Source organism: Felis catus, chromosome D2 (genome assembly GCF_018350175.1).
Source record: "Felis catus isolate Fca126 chromosome D2, F.catus_Fca126_mat1.0, whole genome shotgun sequence".
NCBI lineage: Eukaryota > Metazoa > Chordata > Mammalia > Carnivora > Felidae > Felis > Felis catus.
Window position 1 is genome coordinate 51,498,038 of NC_058378.1, and position 13,382 is coordinate 51,511,419.

At 43.5% G+C, this 13,382-nt stretch overlaps 1 pseudogene; it reads right to left on the reverse strand.

The window, feature by feature from the left end:
- Positions 1-5,087: 5,087 nt before the first annotated feature.
- Positions 5,088-8,280, reverse strand: LOC101092400 (annotated as a pseudogene).
- Between the last annotated feature and the right edge of the window lie 5,102 nt (positions 8,281-13,382).

Here is a 13,382-nt window from a genome sequence, read left to right on the forward strand (position 1 = left end):
TAAATGGGTGAGCTATATGGTATGTGAATTGTATCTCAATAAAACTGATAGAGGAAAAAAGCCACAATAGATGTGGGATCACTGAGCGCTCAGATGGTCTCAATTTTTCACATGACTCTGTATCCATGTCCTTGGACAGGTGACTTGCCACTTCCTCTCACTAAAGAGGTCGAATTATTTCCCTACACATCAAATCTGGGTTGACCTTGTGACTTGGTTTTTCTATTAGGATGTAGGGAAATGGCTCAGGGCCAGTTCCGAGCCGGGGACTCAAGAATCCTTCCATGTTTCCATTAGATCTTGGCTCCCCTGCCATTGTCATAAGAACATATCTGGATGAGCCTGATAGAGGATGGGAGACATGAGGTGCAGAGAAGATTCTCTTTCATCATCCTATCTGAGGTTATCCTAGATTAGCCAAAAGCCACCCAATTCCCAGATGTGAGCCCCAGGCATGACCAGAAAACACCACCCTGTCAAACTCAGCCCTAATTGTCAACCTTCAAATGTATAAACTAGATGGTTTTTGTCTTAGGCTCCAGTGTTTTGGGATAGTTTGCAGGATTTTTTTTTTTTTTTTGGTAGAAATAGGTAACTGACAAAGTGGTATAATACAGCATTCAAGTGTCATTTTATGAACTTCAAGAAGGAGGAGAGAGAGTATAGTGAATGAAATCCAGAGCTTCCTGGATACCTTCTCTTACAGAGAAAGAGCTGGAGGGTTAGAATACGTATATTCAATTATATGTGTATGTATGTGCACGTGTATGTGCATAAAAATATAAAAATGCTGTTTAAAAGTAGTACAAGGTGGTTGGAAATTCGATGGTGACACTTCAATATATAGCATATACTGGGGGGCCTGGCTGGTTTGGTTGGTAGAGCATGCAACTCTTGATCTCAGGATCATGAGTTCAAGCTCCACATTGGGCATGAAAAATTGTAAATAAAATGATAAATTAAAAACACTGTAAATAAAATATAGCACATACTATTTAATGTATACTAGTGATTACATTGAAAAATACATCTTCCTTTTTTCAAACAACATCACATCTGTAGTATTCATGCCAAAAATGTACAACCTCAACTTGTTTATAAGAAAATTTTAGGGGCACCTGGGTGGCTCAGTCAGTTGAGCATCCAGCTTCGGCTCAGGTCATGATCTTGCCGTTCATGGGTTCGAGCCCCATGTCGGGCTCTGTGCTGATAGCTCAGAGCCTGGAGCCTGCTTCGGATTCTGTGTCTCCCTCTCTGTGCCCCTTCCCTGTTCACACTCTTCCCCTCTCTCTCTCTCTCTCTCTCTCTCTCTCTCTCTCTCTCTCTCTCTTTCTCTCTCTCTCAAAAATAAATAAACATTTAAAAAATTTAAAAGAAAATTTTAGAATACAGGCGCCATTTTAGAATACGGAATTTAGGGGCGCCAGTGTGGCTCAGTTGGTTGAGTGTCCAACCTCACCTTGGGTCATGATCTCATGGTCTGTGGGTTCGAGCCCCGTGTCCGCTCTGTGCTGACAGCTTGGAGCCTGGAGCCTGCTTCAGATTCTGTGTCTCCCTCTCTCTCTGCCCCTCCCTAGCTCTCTCTCTCTCTCTCTCTCTCTCAAAAACAAATAAAAGCATTTTTAAAAAATTAAGAAAATGTTAGAATAATCCAAAATTGTGGGACATTCTAGCAAAACAATTGGTCAGCACCTTGAAAACTGTCAAGGTCATGAAAGACAAAACAAGGAACTTTCCTAGGTCTGGAGGAAATAAAGGAGACATGGCAATCAAACAAAATGTGGAATCCTTGGATTCTAGAACAGAAAAAGGACATTAGTGGGATGATTAGCAAATTTTAAATGAGATCTGTAGGTGAGTTAATAGTAAAAAATATTAAATCAATGTTAATTTTCGAGTTTCAATAACTGTATTATGTAAGTAAGTTCTCAACATTTGTAGAACCTGGGCGAAGGATTATACAAGAACTCTGTACTGTTTTTGCAACTTTTTTGTAAGTCTAAAATTATTTCAAGACAAAGTGTTTTTTAAATAAGAAAGTTAGACCAAGGGTAATGTGATCACATTTATATTTATTTATATTTATATCTATATTTGCATTTGTATTTTAAAGACAAGAGTATAAACTGTTAGCAGCAACAAATAATTTGTGGACATGCCTCCCACACACTATTCTAGATACTGGTGATATAGCAGTTAATAGGAGAGAAAAAAACCCTAGACTCACTCGTAAGTGGACAGAAATATACAAGATAATTTCAGCTGGTGCTAAATACCACGTAGAAAATAAAACAAGGTGAGGGAGTAAAAACGGATTGGGTAGGCTACTTTAGATTAGGTGGCCCCGAAAACTCTCTTTGAGGACGTATCTATCCTTTGAGACCTGACTGACCTAAGAGGCCCACTTGGTGCAGATATGGAAGGGACATTCTAGGCAGGAAAAAGCAAAGCAAAGGCCTTGAGGAAGAAGCACATATGAAGTAGGAAGAGAAAGGCTAGATTGGCCCAGGGTGGAACACGACCAGGTCAGACTAGAATGCAGGGATTATTCAGAACAGGTCGGCCTGGGTAAGGAGTTTGTGTTTTAGTTTATGTGAAAAAAGAAACCATCAGATGGTTTTGAGAGAGATGGGACATCATATGACTGACATTCTTTAAGATGTCATTTAATTTGGTGGGGGGGGGGGGGGTGGAAATTGACCTGCAAGAGCACAAGAGTGGAAGGACAGGGGCCTGCGAGGAGGCACTTGCAGTAGTCCAGGGGACGAGGGATGGTGGCTTTATTGGGGAGGGTCAGTGAAGGCAGAAAGCAGTAAACGATTTGGGATATCATTTGTTGGAGATGGAGCTAAATTTTGCAGATGGATTGGATGTGAGAAGTGAGGGAAAGCAAGGAATCTAGGATAGTTCCTTATTTTCTTGTGCAACTTTGCATGGATTTTGGTGCCAATTACCAGGGAAGAATGATGGAGGAATAGTTTTCTTGGGGGAAAAAAAATCAAGAATTCTGGTCTAGATATATTAAATTTGAGACATTAGATCCTCTTTATTTCAGTTTTTTTTGCAATGATTAGTGTGTGTGTGTGTGTGTGTGTGTCTGTGTGTCTGTGTGTGTGTAAGTATAAATGTATTTTCTTTTAGGAACTTACATTTTGAAAAAAAAAATAAGTTGAGGAACATTCAAAATATGTTTGACCAACCAGGTACCTCAATTATTCAAATAGACAGGGAGCATGCCTCACCTGGAAAAAGTTGCTGGAATATAGGACAAATGGTCCCATCAACAAGCACTTATAGAATTCACAAAGAAAAGCAATGTATTAAATTTGTTCCTGAACATGAACTGATGCTGGGCATCCAGGGGTGAACCTTTTTTTTTTTTAATTTTTTTTTTAACGTTTTTATTTATTTTTGAGACAGAGAGAGACAGAGCATGAACGGGGGAGGGGCAGAGAGAGAGGGAGACACAGAATCGGAAGCAGGCTCCAGGCTCTGAGCCATCAGCCCAGAGCCCGATGCGGGGCTCGAACTCATGGACCGCGAGATCGTGACCTGAGCTGAAGTCGGCCGCTTAACCGACTGAGCCACCCAGGCGCTCCGAACCTTTTTATAATCATCATCACCCATGTAAATACAACCTATTTTAAGAGAAAAACAGTAGAGACCACGCCCATGTCCTTCAGGTTTAGAAAAGGGAACTCTGACCAAATGTGCATCTAGGAAGAGATATAATGGTCATTTCTTTTCTTTTTTAGAGGAGCAGTGCACAGGGAACCTGGGGACTCTTGAGAGTGTAACTACAGGAAGGACTATGGTATAGCAGCCAAGGAGGTAAGCCGTGGATCCCACAGTCTGTGCTCTATTCCCACCACCACTTACTTGTGGTTGTACAACTTGGTTCAAGTTCTATAACCTCTCTGTGCCTCAGTTATGTTATCTGTAAAGCTGGGATAACAATATGTGGTAGACCCTGTAATGCCTGCCCCCTCCCCTTTCCCAGATTCTCCTTCTTAACTACTAGGAGTGTTACCAAAGGATGGACTTCAGCTGTCAGCCCTCTTTGGCCATTGCCTTGGCTGAAGAAATTGTCTCTCCTAAGGTCACACCTCCTTCCAGGGGCAACCCGTGTCCAGTGGCTGGTCAACAGGGGTATGAAGGCGTGAACTCCCAATTCAGGGCAGCTAGAAGGGCCTTTCAGCTCCAGAGCTCCCGGTGGAGTTGGCTGATGCCTTCACCAGGCTTCAACTTTAGTGTCTCACTCTATCCAATCCTGCTTCCTTCTCCTCCCTCCCCCAGGAGTTGGTCCCAACACCTGTCCCTAAGAAACATCTTGTAATGCTAATGATCTCCCTCCCACTCAGAGACTGCTCCCCAGGGAGCCCAACCTGTGACATCAGAGAACCCTGGTGTTCTCTTAAGCACTTCCAAGAGTGTGGGTACATAGTAAGTGGATAGAAGTGTTGGCTACTGTTATCAAAGTGTTTCCTTATGTAGTTATCAGTACCTGCAATAGTCTTTTCCACCCTAGCCACGAAAAGCGCATTGCAGTGGTTTGAGTTAATTTTCCGTGCATTGTGTTATATACGAATAACGCTAAGTGGCTTGTTTTAGGTGACAAGAAAGGAAAGAAATGTATTTCTGACCTATTTGTTGCTACTGGAATCCCTTCATTCTTATTTTAAATGTTTGTTTATTATTTTTTGAGGGGGGAAGGGGCAGAGAGAGACAGAGAGAGAGAATCCCAGGCCGGCTCCACATTGTCAGTGCAGAGCTCGACACAGGGCTCGAACTCACAAACTGTGAAATCATGACCTGAGCCAAAAATCAAGAGTCAGATGCTCAACCGACTGAGCCACCCAGGCAACCCTGGAATCCCCTCATTCTTGATTGTCAGGGGAGTATCTTTGTGTTTGCAAACTGACTATTAAAAACCTTCTCTCTCTCTCTCTCTCTCTCTGTGTGTGTATATATATATATATGTATATATATGTGTATATACATATATATGTACATATACATATACATATACATATACATATACATATACATATACATATATATTTTCAACTGAGAAAAGTTAAGCATGATTTGTATTTTTATTAGGCTGGGATTACATACATCTCCTGACAAAGACTTCTTCGCAACAGGAATTCACATTTACAGGGTCTTCTAAGATGAGAGGAAACAAATATCCTGAGCTTCGTCCATTCTGTTCAGAAATAGTTCTGATAACCAGAGGGCTAGATAGTAAGCTCATTTTGTCACTGCATTTTATTTTTCTGGTTTGTAAGTACTTGATCCTTTTGAATAAAATAAAGAAGGAACCTTTCCCGCAAAATGAAAGATCCTAAACACACGGATAACCAGAGAGCTTTCGTTCTTGAAAACAATGAATACGAGACCACATAAAGCTCAATTTGAAAAACAAACGTTATGCAAAATACCAGGTTATGCATTAGATCAGACCACAATCTAACACATCAGGAGAAAAAAAAGGAGTGACAAATGCAAGCTAGCTGAAAAGCAGAGGTTATGGTTGGTGAGAAGTTATCTTTGTACCATCTACAATTCTCCCAAGAGCACTAGTTGAATCATGTGGTTAAGAGTCATGTATACAACACATACAACAGGTGACTATATTCCTCTTCTTCTGACTGGAAAACCCAAAAGTCTGTGGTCCTGATCTCCTGTGTTTGATACTATTCCCTGATACAAAGCCCTCATACTGTGAACAGTTTTGTAAGTCATCACCAGAAGAAGATCCCTCCCTGTCCTGTTCAGTGGGAGTTCTCATCCCCCAGGTCCATTTGAAGGCCCCCGGCTTTCATGAGACTCCAAGTCGGTATTCACGGCACCTGGGACACGTGCCCTCACTCCAGTGGGCACCTCGTTTCTCAGCCACAGATTGAATGAACTGGGAATGTCTGGCACAAAGCCTGAGTTGATCAGTGACGTCCACCCGCTTCACTTTCTTGGCATCATCACCGGCTTCCAGAGGAAGCTCGTCCATCACCTCACCCGTTTCATCAGGGTAGTCACAGCTTCCGTCTGCATCCACACATTATCTGTGTTTCAAGGATCATCCACGTAGCCTTTATAGACTACAAAGTGTTCCTGGCTGAATAGTTTGTGAAGTTGTTTCTTCAACTCCTGTGTTTCTGCTCTGGATTTCTGTAAGGAGTTCATGGCTTCCTCACCAAATTCTCTCTTCAGCGTGGTACTAATTTTCTCTCCCGGCTCCACCATTCCCCCTGAGATGGCCCATTCTCCACAGTCCTTCCTTTTGATGGCTACAAATTGCAGGATGCTTCTCTCAGAAACAGGATGGGAAACTTTATTTCCCGTGCTATCCTTTTTCCACCTGGTTGAGATGGGGTCTGCAGCACGATTTGGGACCCACTGCCTTAAAAGCCCTCTGCCACCCAAGCCTGTCTGACCTGCAGGATTTCTGGGTCTGCCATTTTCAAGCTCATACAAGCCATTCTGGCTCCTTCTTTCAACATGCCCATCCCTTTCGTTGAGTTTAGGAAAGAAGTTCCTTTCCCCCACTGCAGGGTCTGCCCACATGGTCTGGGCCAAGACAGAGCCAGCAGTGTCCTCGACAGGTTTGTACTCTGTCCATTCGACCAGCCAGGCACTTTCTCGTTGGGGACCTGGTTTTGCTCCACTTTAGAGCCAGGGTACAGAGATGTCCTGGCCTTCTTGTGGGCATGCTCAGCTGCGCCATTCAAATCTTACATGCTGAAGCCTGGAGGAAACCCAAGTGAGGAAAATGGGCTCCAACCGGGGAGACATTGGGGCAGCTGCTGAGCCTGACGGCTGCAGAGGCCAAGGTCAAGGAAAGAGACACCGCCGCTAATGCCTTTGCCCAGCTGTGTCCGGCCATCCACCGTCCCACGGCCTGGGGGGGAGGGGTGTCCGAGGCACTCAGCGGGGTGCTGGGACCGCGCGTGGAGCCAACGGTGAAGCGGGGCCACGGTGGGTGCCCCACCACCCCCTCCAGGCCGTGCATGCCTTCTCATTTTACACCGAAAGATTTCAACATCTGGAAGGGCTTCCAAATGCAAAGTCTGGGGTTGAGAACAACCAATGTCAGAACACCTGCGGCAAAATTCGCATACAAGAACCATAGAAGTGCTTTCTTGCTTACCAGGGTATTAGCCATTTAGTTCCCTAGGTCTAGAACCACAGTCTGCTTGGGAGAGGGCAGAATGAACGCGTTACAGGTGGCAGGAAGGGGGGTGGGGTAGAGTGAATGGGAGCATAAAATGCCTTGTTTGGGATGATTAAAAGCCTGGTGAGTGTGACCTCCAAGGGGAAAAAGAGCTCACTTGGCACACAGAGCATGGTTCTTGTGGGAAATCCATGATGCGTAAGGTGTGGGAGATGGTTCAAATCTTAGGTCCACTGTTTACTAGCTGAGTGGCTTGGGCAAGTTGCTTAATTTTTCTCTTCAAAGGAAGTATTGGCTACAGCATGCCAGGCACTGTGTCAAGCACAGAAGATTCTACTGTGGTCTGGACCGTGTGGCCACTGCTCTTAAAGGATTCTGGTTGGGAAGGCAGCGCATACATTAAAAAACAGAACGAACACTGGAAGGGCAGGGGCCTGGAATCCTTAAGAGTTGAACACAGTCAGGTTCAATCCCAGCTTCCCCTCCGTTGCTGGGACCCTCTTGGGCAAAGTTACTTAAGCTCACCTCAGTTTTCTCATGTGTAAACTGGAAACCATAATATCTACCTCCCAGGGTTGTGTTGACAATTAAATGGGATGTTAATATGTAAAGCTGTTCGCACACTATCTGGCCCACTGCACACACTAAGAAATGCTATTTGTAATTACTACAATTATTATTACCTTTTTGACCCTTGAAAACTATAGAAAAGAATAAGACAGTTGAAAACAATTACAGGAATTGGGCAGCTCAGGTATGAGGTCAGAGTTAAATGAACTACGTTTTTTCTGTGTGGAGAAATTCAGGCTGAGAAATAATAGCACCTGGGTCCTAAAATGATAAATAATGAGAAGAAGAGGCACAGGGTAAGTCATTATATCCAAGACAACAAACCCCAGGGAAAGGTATCTTAACATTTGAAACAGATAGTTTTGGAACAAAGGGAGTACCATAGACTCTAATTGAACCTCAAAGGATATTTAACATTTCCTAAAGTTTGTTCCATGTAACCCAAGTCCCATAAATGATCTGATGGTCAAATATGTTTGGGAAATTCTACACATTTCACCACCCTCCCTTAGAAATTCAGGATTCACATTACTGTTTTAAAGATCCTGTGAATTCTGGTAAAATTGAACCAACTGACCCTAAGCTATTTAATTCTGATTCATTTCGTATTTTTCAGATTGCCTGACCGGGGAATGATTTTGTATGCAATACTTGGCATTATTTTAGGAACACACCTCCTCAACTTTAGAAAAGTTTCCAAATGTGTGCTTAGGGGTAGATCTCTAACTATTTGAAGTCATCACCATTCCTATGGAAGGCAGCTCCTGAAAACCCACCCATCACTCTCATCAAGAACCCTAAGCTAAATGAGCTACGCTTCCAGAAGGCTTGAAACCCAGAAATAGCTGGGACTATAGAGAACAAAATAGTAGAACTGACAGCGTAGAAATGTGAGAACTGGTTATCGTCAGTCGTCGTCATCATCATCACTGAGTCCCAACTCTGTAAGTCATGCCTTCCTGTGGCTGCATTTTTTTTCACTTGTGGAATTCTTATTTCTCGGAGCCTCCTGGAAATGTATTAGGAAAACCACTTATATGAAAAGGTAAACATGTTGGAGGAAGACACTTACAAATTCCTCATAGTATTATTTCCAGGGATCATAATCCAACTCACAAGAAACAAATGAAGCAGAAGTCTTGGGTCTGGTTCTAGCTTTCCCCCACCATAGGCTGTGTAGCTTTGCATCTGACACTTGGCTTCTCTGGGTCTTGGTTTTATACTATAAAAGGAATCGATCGGCCTCTGTTATCTGAAGAAGTCCTTCCACCGTTAACATTTTATGATTCTGCGATGCTTGAAAAATCTCATTATTAGAAGGCCAAAGTCAATTTTTGCTATGAATCAAAAAGACCAGATGTTCAAATATAAACGACCAGATGCTCGGGGGGTAATAGACACTTGAGGAAAGCAAGGGAGCAGGGAAAGCCTGGTAAGTCAAGTACAATGCAGAAATTCAGTGGACCACAGAAGAACACCTACCCAGAAAAGGACATCAAAACCAGTAATGAGAGGTTTCGCTTGTTTTTGGCATCATCAAAGAGAAGAAGACGGTTAAATCACACCATTTGATGATCATGGTGCAAAAAGTGTCCTAAGGGAAGGAAATGAAGTACTATAGTCGAGACCAAAAGAATTATTTGCTGGGAAGCCACTGGGGAGATTCTCTTTTCTAAGTTGTTGTCTGAGGCATAAATACAAACAGAGCTAGACACAGAGAATGTTCTGGTCCATCCAGGAGAAAGCCCTAAAGGAATTGTAAGCACAGTCAGAGAACAAATCTTTGGCCTGTCATTATGAACTATTCTTGGGCCAGAGATTGCCTGTGTGATCCCCATTTTATCATGAATATTATGGAGGGCAGACTAGGGATCGATAGTGCCCGGCTGATTATAGGCCCCCAGCAGCACAATTAACCCTAACCATCCTTCCAGCCTCTCTTTCAGAAGCAAAAGCAAGTGGTACCCGGAAAACTGGATTTCTGTGAATTATCCTCTCCTCCTAAAGTGATGCTAAAGTCCAACTTCTGAAAAAAAATCTGGAAGGGAAGCAAAGATGAGGCTTTGTACTCTCTTTACGGTGGTAACACTGATAGTGAATAACAATAATAAAATAACTACCATTTACTAAATGCTCTCTATGTAGCAGTCTTTGGTATAGTGGTCAGTGAGTGGTCAGGGCATTGGGTCTTTGTCTGGCTTTGAAGTAAAAGAGAAAAACGGACGACGATTAACTTTTTTAAAGATTAAAGAAAACTGTGCCTTTTAGGAAATGACTTAGGCAGGATAATTAATACAGCCATATGCAGAATGGAGGCCATCTACAATTTAGCCTAAGAAATCTGAAGTGAAATGTGTTACAATGAGAGTCAAAGAGCTTTTATTTATATGAGAGGTAAGTTCCATTTTGTGCGGTGTGATGCAAAGGTGTTAGGAAAGTCCAGCTGCCCCCAAAAATGTCTTCCCGCCCCTCTTAAAATACTGCCTGGATTTACACCATTAAAATACCCCTCTTTGAATGTAGTTTATGTTGTAAAATGCACATTTATTTCACACTCAGCTGTTGTCGTGCTTTCCAGTGAATTAGTGCAACAGGCTGATAACTAGCTAAGGATGTCAACTGAAGAGACAAAGATTTGAAGGGGGAGGAAGAGGGCATCCTTTCGGTACGTGTGGCATTGCTCAAGTCCACTCAACAGCATGTGGGCACCTGGAAGGCCCCAGATACCGAGCTAGGTCTGAGAGATTAAAAAAAAAAAATGGGGCGCCTGGGTGGCTCAGTCGGTTAAGCAGCCAACTTTGGCTCAGGTCATGAGCTCGCGGTTCATGAGTTCGAGCCCTGCATCGGGCTGTGTGTTGACAGCCTGGAGCCTGCTTCTGTTTCTGTTTCTGTATCTCCCTCTCTCTGCCCCTCCCGCATTCGTGCTCTGTCTCTCTCTGCCTTTCAAAAGTGAATAAATGTTAAAAAAAAATTTTTTTTTTAAAAAGGTGAGTAACACGGTTCATTTCAGTGAGTGAACTACATGAAGATCATGGGGTTGGGGAGTTTTGAAAAGTGGGGCCAGAGACTCAGAAAGGAAAGGTGGAGAGAGAAAGAAAATTCTCTTCCATCACAATTTATTGAAGGATTGGACACTCACTTTTTAAACCAAGGCTTTTTCTTGGTCCCAGTGAGTTCCTCTAAGGAACCATCAAAATTTAAGCCGGTAAGTTTGACACTCTACAGGCTGCAGGATGACAGAGAACTCAAACCCCTTTAATTCAACAATCATTTTTTTGTCCTTTGAAATTTAAATGAGTAAAATTTGAGGATATCGGAACTGGTAAACTACATTGCTTAATGTGGAATGTGTCCATTGCTAATTTTTCATGCCCCCCACCCAGAACTTCACAGGATGCAATACTGATTGTATGGTGGGATTGCTGAGGCCGGTGGCAGAGCAGATAGCAGGAGGTGTAGAGGAATGGTAGCCAGGAGGATAACTGAGAACACCAGGCCAGAGGAGCCGCCATATTTTCACAGACAGCATCCTAAGATATGGCTTCTAAGAAATGGGGAGAACACTCAATTACTGCTTAAAAGGTTTGGGGACCATTTCTGACTCTGGTATTTACCAGCCAAATAGCCGTGGGAAATCATAATAATAGTCACCTCTATTGAGTGAAAACTGACTATGTGCCCCGCACTGTGCTATGTGTTTTACCTGTAAGAACATTTAATTCTCACACCAGCCCACTGGGATAGATTCTATCATTTTCCTATCTTATAGATGAGGAATCTTAAACACTGATAAGTTCAAGGTCAAATAACCTAACATTTGTCAAAGGGGGCATTTGAACACAGGTATTCAAACTCTAATGTCCACATTTTTTTGCTTTTTAAAAAAGTTTATCTTTTTGAGAGAGAAAGTGCATACATGCGCATGCACATGAGCAGGGGAGGGGCAGAGAGAGAAAGAAAGAGAGAGAGAGAGGGAGGGAATCCCAAGCAGACTCCATGCCACCAGTGCGGAGCCCAATGTGGGGCTCAATACCATGAACCATGAGATCATGACCCAGGCTGAGATCAAGAGTCAGCCACTCAATCGACTGAGTCACCCAGGCACCCGTCTAATGTCCATGGTTAACTACCGTAATACTCCAGCTACCTAAGCCTGGTAGGCCTCAGTTCATTCACTTAAAAATGGACAAATCAAGACAAGGTCTTGATTTCTTTCTGGCTTTAAAATATTATGATTCTAATTATATGAATTATACACACGCTGAATATACTTGAGGTGAATTTGTGTTTCTGCGTAGTCTGTCTTAGCTGAGATCTAAAGGCAAATATTTGAAATCCGGTCCTATACCCTACCTGTACCTTCTGTTCATTCAAACCGGACCATTTTATTCACTGTCCCACCAAGAATGCTTTTCCTCAATCTCCATTTATTGAATTCTCCCCACCCTGCCAAAGTCAGCTGAAATGCCAATTTAGAGTACGGATCTATTAGGCTGTTGAGAGTTGAGATTTAGGAAAAATAGTTGAGCTAGTGGAAGGAAGAGATGCGGGATAAGAAAAAGAAAGGGGGGAGGGAGGCACCTAACAGAGGAGGAAAGCTAAGAGCAGTGACGTTGGTGACCTGTACTAGCAAAGCCTTCCCTCCGATGGAAAATAATGAAGCCACCGGAGTTTATTCAAGGGTGCCCAGCTAGCAGGTGAGGTGAAGATAAAATGAGATCACATATGTGAAATGCCGCGCACAGTGTCTGGAGGGGAATTATACGATAGGTCCGGATTCCATGACCTACCATAGGAACCCATTGATCTCCTTCATGCTGAAGAAGGCTGCCATCCTGCTCAGGAAGGAGTAAAAAGGACAAAGAGGGGAGCAGAGACTCCATGGAGAGAAGAGAAGTCAGGAGGAAGTATACTGGAACCCAAAGAGAAAAATGGGAGCCACAGAATAAGAGAGAAAAAGGAAATATAAGGGAATTATGGTAGAGAAGAAGCTAGAAGGAGAAATGGAAGCAAAAGGGCAAAGAGGGACCAGAAGGAGGAAGGGAGTGCTGGGGCTCAGAAACAAAGTGTGCTCTGTCCCTGCAGAATCCCTGCGAAGGAAGAGTCCCCGGGGTAACCAGATGTTGCACCCATGCCCGGAATGTCAGTGGCCTGCCACTGTGCTCTCTGATCCACCTCCTTTCCCTCCTCTGATCTGCACTGTAGGGGCTCTGACCCCTGCTCTCTGTCATCCTGTCCCCTGGCTTCTACTTTCTACCACTGGGTGGCCCTGGAGGGTGAGAGGGATTTCTTCGCTATGGGAGGCGTCTTCAGCATTCTTTGTAAGTTCCTTCATGGCTTCAGCTCGCACTGGGCAAGACCTTCAAGGTTCCGGCAGCCTCTTCCCTTTGTCCCTCCAGCCCTAGGGGAGAGATGCATCCAGCAGTTGCTAATCTCAGGATTGCCTCACCTTCCCCTGGTTGCACTTCCAGTTCTTTCAGCACGTTTGTAACTAATTTGCTGCCTTGAATCATCACTATGGAACTGCCTGGGAAAGAAAACTTTACTTTCACTTGGATTTACCCTCAGAATTCAAAGACAGCTTTCCCAGTGGGACTGGAAGCAGTGAATCTAAAGAGAGAAAGAAATCCAGCCATCC